Source organism: Equus asinus, chromosome X (genome assembly GCF_041296235.1).
Source record: "Equus asinus isolate D_3611 breed Donkey chromosome X, EquAss-T2T_v2, whole genome shotgun sequence".
Taxonomy (NCBI): domain Eukaryota; kingdom Metazoa; phylum Chordata; class Mammalia; order Perissodactyla; family Equidae; genus Equus; species Equus asinus.
The window spans coordinates 2685771-2693902 of record NC_091820.1 but is presented as its reverse complement, the minus strand read 5'-3'; positions in this window follow the sequence as shown (position 1 = coordinate 2693902).

Here is an 8132-nt window from a genome sequence, read left to right as displayed (position 1 = left end):
CCATTGATATATTATTTCTGTCCTCTCCATTCTGTTCCATTGTCTGTTTTTCTATTCTTGTGCACAGTGTTAACAACTCTTAATTTTAAACATCTTTATATCTGGTAAGACAGTAACACTCTGTGGTATAGTAAAAAATTTTTTTTTATTGAGTTTATAATAGTTTACATCAGTGTGAGATTTCAGTTGTACATTGTTTCTTGACGGTCACCACATGAGTGCTCCCCTTCACCTTGTGTGCCCACCCCCCTCCCCACTTCCCCTGGTAACTACTAAACTGTTTTCCTTGTCCATGTGTTTGCTCATCTTCCACATATGCGTGAAATCATCTGGTGTTTGTCTTTCTCAGTCTGGCTTATTTCACTTAGCATAATTCTCTCCAGGTCCTTCCGTGTTGTTGCAAATGGGATGAATTTGTCTTTTTTTTATGGCTGAGTAGTATTCCATTGTATATATATACCACATCTTCTTTATCCAATCATTAGTCGATGGACACTTGGGTTGCTTCCATGCCTCGGCTATTGTGAATAGTGCTGCAATGAACATAGGGGTACAAAAGTCTCTTTGAATTGTTGATTTCAAGTTGTTTGGGTAGATACCCAGTAGTGGAACAGCTAGGTCATATGGTAGTTCTACGTTTAGTTTTTTGAGGAATCTCCATACTGTTTTCCATAGTGGCTGCACCAGTTTGCATTCGCACCAGCAGTGTATGAGGGTTCCCTTTTCTCCACGCCCTCTCCAACATTTGTTATTTTTAGTCTTAGTGATTATAGCCATTTTAATAGGCATAAGGTGGTGTCTTAGTGTAGTTTTGATTTGCATTTCCCTGATGATTAGTGACGTTGAACACCTTTTCATGCGTTTATTGGCCATCTGTATATCTTCTTTGGAAAAATGTCTGTTCATCTCGTCTGCCCACTTTTTGATCAGGTTGTTTGTTTTTTTATTGTTCAGTTGTGTGCATTCCTTATATTATGGAGATTAACCCTTTGTCAGATATATGATTTGCAAATATTTTCTCTCAATTGGTGGGTTGTCTCTTTGTTTTGATTCTAGTTTCTTTTGCCTTGCATAAGCTCTTTAGTCTGATGAACTCCCACTTGTGTATTTTCTCTTTTGTTTCCCTTGTCTGAGAAGACATGGTATTCGAAAACATCCTTTTGAGTTCAATGTCAAAGAGTATACCACCCATATTATCTTCCAGGAGTTTTATGGTTTCAGGACTTATCTTCAAGTCTTTGATCCATTTTGAGTTTATTTTTGTGTATGGCATGAGACAATGATCTACCTTCATTCTTTTGCATGTGGCTGTCCAGTTTTCCCAACACCGTTTATTGAAGAGACTCTTTTTCTCTATTGTATGTTCTTGGCAACTTTGCCGAAGATTAGCTGTCTATAGATGTGTGGTTTTATTTCTGGGCTTTCAATTTTGTTCCATTGATCTGTGTGTTTGTTTTTGTACCAGTACCATGCCATTTTGATCACTATGGCTTTGTAGTCAGGGATTGTGATGCCTCCAGCTTTGTTCTTTTTTCTCAGGATTGCCTTAGCAATTCAGGGTCTTTGGTTGCCCCATATGAATTTTAGGATTCTTTTCTCTATTTCCATGGAGAATGTCATTGGGATTCTGATTGGGATTGCAATGAATCTGTAGATTGCTTTGGGTAGTATGGACATTTTAACTATATTTATTCTTCCAATCCATGTGCATGGAGTCTCTTTCCATCTCTTTGTCATTATCAATTTCTTTCAGTAACGTCTTATAGTTTTCATCGTATAGGTCCTTCACCTCCTTGGTTAAATTTATTCCTAGGTACTTTATTCTTTTAGTTGCGATTGCAAATGGAATTTTATTCTTGAATTCTCTTTCTGTGAGTTTGTTATTAGAGTATAGAAAAGCAATTGATTTTTATAAGTTGATTTTTCACCCTACAACTTTACTGTAGTTGTTAATTATTTCTATTAGTTTTCCAATTCCAATGGATTCTTTGGGGTTTTCTATATATAAGATCATGTCATCTGCCAACAGTGAGAGTTTCTCTTCTTCACGCCCTATTTGGATTCCTTTGATTCCTTTCTCTTGCCTAATTGCTCTGACAAAAACATCCAGTACTACGTTGAATAAAAGTGCTGGTGGTGGGCATCCTTGTCTTGTTCCTGTTCTCAGGGGGATGGCTTCAGTTTTTGCCCATTGAGTATGATGTTGGCTGTGGGTTTCTCATATATGGCCTTTATTATGTTGAGGTAATTTTCTTTTATCCCTATTTTCTTAAGAGTTTTTATCATAAATGGCTGCTGGATCTTATCAAATGCTTTCTCTGCATCTATTGAGATGATCATGTGGTTGTTATTCCTCAATTTATTGATGTGGTTTATCAGTGATTTGCGGATGTTGAACCATCCCTGTGTCCCTGGTATAAATCCCACTTGATCATGATGTATAATCCTTTTGATGTATTGCTGAATTTAGATTGTCAACGTTTTGTGGAGGATTTTTGCATCTATGTTCATCAGTGATATTGGCCTGTAGTTTTCCTTTTTTGTGTTTTCCTTGTAAGGCTTTGGTATCAGAGTGATGTTGGCCATGTAGAATGTGTTAGGAAGTGTTCCATCTTTCCTAATTTTATTGCTTTTACATAAAAACTCAGTGATGTTTGTGTGTGTTGATTCTGTACCTAACACCATTACTAAATTCACTTAGTATGTTACTACATCCTTAGCTGCTTTTGGATTTTGCATGTTGTACAAATACTGACATGCTTATTCTTTCTAGTTTATGGCACATAATTTTCCTTGCCTAACCACCCAGGAAATAACTTCTAGTACAGTGTTGAATAGAATGTTTTTTGAATACTTATTTTGCTCCTTATTCAAAGGGAAAGTTTTCAATATTTCACTAATAACTATGGTGGTTGTTACTGGTATTTTAAAAATATACATTATTTGTGAATTTATTAAAGTTCTATTATATTTCTTGTTTGCTTATTTATCATGAATTGATAAAAGATTTTAAATTACGATTTTTTTTGCCTCTATTCAGCTAATGTGGTGAATTATTTTGATAGATTATGACTGGTAAACTAATTAGGATTCCTTATTATGATTCATTTTTTACAAAATGTTTTGTGTAGAATTTTGTTCATTGTGGTATTGGAAAACTGTGGCCTGTAATTTTACTTTTTAATACTATCCTTTGATGGTTTGGGTATCAAAATTAAGCTGGATAATGAAAAAGTGTTAGGAAATCTACTCTTTTGCTATTACCTGGCAGTATGGGCTAAAATGGGTTATTTTACTCTGACATTTTATCATGAAAAACTTAAAATATGCAGCAAGTGAAAATATTTCTACAGAAAATACCAATGTACCCCACCTAGTTTCAACCATTAGCATTTTTATTTTGCTTTCTTTAATGACATATCTGTCTATCTATGTATCTATCTACATACCTATCTCATATCTATCTATATTGATCTCTCTAAACAATCATTGAGACATACATATAATATATATTTAATGCATATAGAATGTATAGGGTAAAATATTTAATATGTAATGCATAACATATGACATACAGCATAGAATTTATATTCATCCCAGACTATCTGTGGCCCACCTACTCATTTTCTTAATGATGATTTTTGATGATCAGGTTGTTTTTAAGTTTGATGAAGTCTAACTTGTTAACCTTTTTCTTATATGGTTATTGTTTTCTGCGATGCACATTTGCTTTTTCTCAATTCATGGAGATAATATCCTTTGTTTTATCATTTACCTTCAGGTCTATAATCCGTCTCAAAATAATTTTTAAAATTTTTGTTTGCAATGTGAGACAGGGGTTAAGGCTCATTATTTCCATCAAGATAACTAGTTATTCCAGCATGATTAATGGAACAAACTCCCCCTCCCCCAGTGGATTGCTTTGGCACCTTAGACAGAATCCAAATGGCTATAAAAATGTGGCTCTATTTCTGAGTTACATATTCTGTTCTATTGACCTGTTTACTGATTGATCTTTAAGCTGGTACCACATTGCTTGATGACTGATCTGTAGTAATTCTGGAAGTCATTTAGTATAAGCCCTGAAATTTTTTTCTTTCAAGTCTCATGTATATTCTAGGTCTTTTGACTTTACATATAAATTTTAAAATCAGCTTACCAGCTTCCACCCATAACCTGCTGGGTTTTGATTGGGGTGCATGGAATCTATAGGTTAATAAAGGGAAAACTGTCATACTGTCCTGTGCACTTCAATTGGTCAAGGTGAGACAAGTCAAGAGACCATGTCCAACATTAATAGGATGGGGAAGAATACACCTCCCCAGCAGGTTTTGTTTGAGGTGGTGTGACGGTTAATCCTATGTATCAACTTGGAGAATGTTTTTAGATGAGATTAACATTTAAATTGGTGAATTTTGAATAAGAAGATTACTCTCCATAATGTGGGTGGACCTCATCCAATCAGTTGAAGGTCTGAATAAAACAAAAAGAGTGGCCTGCCCAAGCAAGGGGGGATTCTCCAGCAGACAACTTCAGATTTCGTTTATACCATTGGCTCTTTTGGTCCTCAAACCAGCAGTCAACCTTGCAAATTTTGAACTTGCCACGCTCTGTAATCCTGTGAGCCAATTCCTTAAAATAAATCTCTCTCTCTCTCTCTCTATATATATATATATGCATATATACATAAGATATATATATTATTGATTCTATTTCTCTGGAGAACTCTGACTAACACAGTTGGGAAGGTATGACTGTTTTCTTATCAGCAATTTAGTGACCACAATTACCACAGAACTATCCTATCAAGTACTTGGATATATGGTCATCATAATAAACTTTTAACAATTTCCCTTTTTTAAAAAAATCTGGAAAATAATGTTTAAAATGTAGTTTTTAAATTCAACTTTGTGGTCTTTTCAATCTTTTGATTAAATCCCCTTTTATTTGCCTTCATAAACTTTCCCAATTTGATCACAAATTTATGATTTTTGAACACTTTCCTATGTGTTTCTATTCACAAGACTCATGTTATACGTGAATTCTGTCACTGTTTTATCAGTTACCAAGCTTGACCTCACCAAAGGTCTTGCACTGCTCTTATTACATGTGCCAACATCCTACATGCTCTCAGGATGTGAATTAATTGATCCTGACATTAGTACCTTCATGGATTATTTCCTATCATCGCTAAAAGGAACCTTCTGAGTGTATGTGGCATCCCAGAGGGAAAATCTTCTTTTGCTTTGGTACAGACACGAATTATTAAATATGCCAACAGCAGGGTATATTTAAAATTCTTTCTACTGATTTTGAAATATTTCATCAATTATGGAATAAGTCGTATTGAGCAGGTAAAGTTTCTAAAGCATCTTATTGCTTCAGGTGAGTGATATTGATCATGTGTCAAGATCTTAAACATTGAGTTGCTAGGGAGCCAGTGAGTTTAACATAATATTCAGTATAAGTCAAGGCTATTTTTCATGCAAGTATGAAATACTAAACTCAGAGCAGTGAAGAGAAAACAAAAAATGGGAGAAAGTATTGACTTCTATGTTAGCAATCCCAAGAACGATGCTGGTTATCCAATAAAATGTACAAGAATCTTTCAGATTGCTACTCTGCTTTCATTTGTATCGTCTTCATGAATAGTCAGGTTCTTCCCTTGGGAGTGGTGGAAAATTGTCCAGAAGGAGCTCGAAGAGAAGCAAATCCAGTGGAAATAGATTTTCTTTCTCCAGTTTCTCAGCAAACTTCTTAGCATTCATTCTTGGATGAACCCAAACCACCTTTATCTCTAAACTTGTTAGTGACTGAATGGAATGCGGTGCTTCTGTTGGAACATCTTTAAGATATGTACAGCCCTGGGGTGTCTGAAGTAGAGTCAGCTCTATTCAAAGGCCAAAATCTGAGAGGGAAAATGGAATAGATATCAAAAGGAAGCTCAAATGATTTTGCTGAAGTCAAGATGCTGAATAAGTGAAGGCAATAGGAGTCCAGTTGTAAGTGACAAAATCCATGTGAATACCACTAAATATTTTTGAAGTATTCATGTGTAAAATTATATGACATATATAATATGAGTAAAAACTAGTAGAATTAACCCTATTATACCAGAAAACAAATTAAGCTCTAGGCTATGATCAGTATTTGTGTGGCTCACCCATAAACATATCCCTTTGCCTGCCGATTAAGGTGATGGATTTTTCTCATTGTTCCTTTGCACTTGGTAATAATTGTTCAATATGTGTAGATATCCTTAAACACTATATACCTATGTTTACTGTGGATTTACATTTTCTATAAATTCATCTTACTATATATAAACTTATACTAATTGCATTTCTTACTCAACATTATACTTTTAAATGCAATTTCATGTAATAACAATTTGTGATATTCGCCAACATATAACATTCCACTAAATGAATAGAACAAGCTTTATCTATTCTCTTGTGTTTGAGCATCTTCATTGTTCTCAGTTTTATTTTTCTAAAAAAAAAAAAATCAGTGCTGGTTTGAGGATTCTTGTCCAGATCTCCCATTGTATTTCATCAAGAGATAGTCTGTTCCTAAGTGTATAATTAGGAGTGGAAGTGCTAGGTCTGAGGGTAGCCACATTTAAATCTAATCAATATATCCCCAAAGTGCTTTGTTCCCACTATCCAATGCCCTAACAAACACTTTTTCTGTGGGACAGTGTAATTTTTTTCAATATGTTCGCAGAAACGCGTCTTACTGTAGTTTTTATTTTTGATTCCCCAATTCGTATTGAAGATGGAAACCCTTTCATATATTGTTTGCTCAGTTATGGATTTTTTCCCATGAAATATTTACTATGCCTTAACATTTTTTCTATTGTTTTTTCATATCTCTCTTTTTTAATTTACTTGATTCTTTTGTGTTATGCATATTAAAATGTTTTCATTTATAGATATTGCAAAGTTCTACTTCTAGATTGAGATATTTTGAAACTTTTATAATATCTTTATTGGATAGAAATTATTCAATTTCCATTGTAGTTGAATTCATCAGTCTCCTCTTTTCAATGGCCATTTGCGTCTTTAAACCTTCTTCCCTCCTGTAATAGCACTACAGTCTTCTATATTCTTTCCTACTTTTTTAATTGAAGTATTATTGACATACAACATTATGTTAGTTTCAACTGTACAGCATACTGATTTGATATTTATAAACATTACGAACTGATCATCGTGATAAGTCTGGTTATCACCTGTGTCTTAATGTCCACAATAACAACAGCTCTCAGATGAAGGACTCCTCTTTATGTATCAGGTGATGTTCTAGACATCTTCATCTCTTATTTTATAATAGAATTAGAAATAGTATTTATATGTCTAAAATCATGGCTTTTTTGCCTTATTTGAGATTGAAACTTAAGACAGTGACATTTTTCAATAATTACTTATAGAAAGCAAATAACTGAAAAATAGTGATTTGGACAAAATGAAAGGGTTAATGCATTTGTACTGCCTTACAGTGTTTTTATTTTTGTCAGAAAACTTTCTCTTTGCCCATCAATGAAGAAATTTTTTTCTGCTATGGTTTAATAGAAAAATTCATATAGCTTAAGATAAAAAATGTAAGAGTGGAAAAAGTCCTATTAACACAGATATGTAGACTGTATACTCTATATACACAAATAGTGGTTTATATACATATATAGTTTTAACTGTTTTTAGAACATCATTATATTATATATTTAATATATACATATTTATGTGCATAGACATATGTCTATCTACCAAAAGAAGGGAAAATTATACAATAATAGTAGCAATTATTTTCTCCAGGTGGTGATGTAATTTTTTCTTTTCTCTGAGTTTTCCTCACTTTCCAAATTTCTAAAATGAACTTTTTAAATTGGAATTAGTAAATATTTAGTTTTAAATATAAGCATATAGTCAGATTAAAAGGATGATGTTGGATTTTATTGAAGATCTCTATGAAAACTGGTTTGTGCTGAATGTTGCTCTCTCTTCCAGAATATCAGTTTAGGAAGAATTGCCTCTCTTTTATGTTCACATGAAGACTGGTAGATCATCCAGTATTGGAGAGGGGTTATCCAGAGTGGGCCGGAGAAGATTAGGCCCTAGGGGGACCTCTCCAAT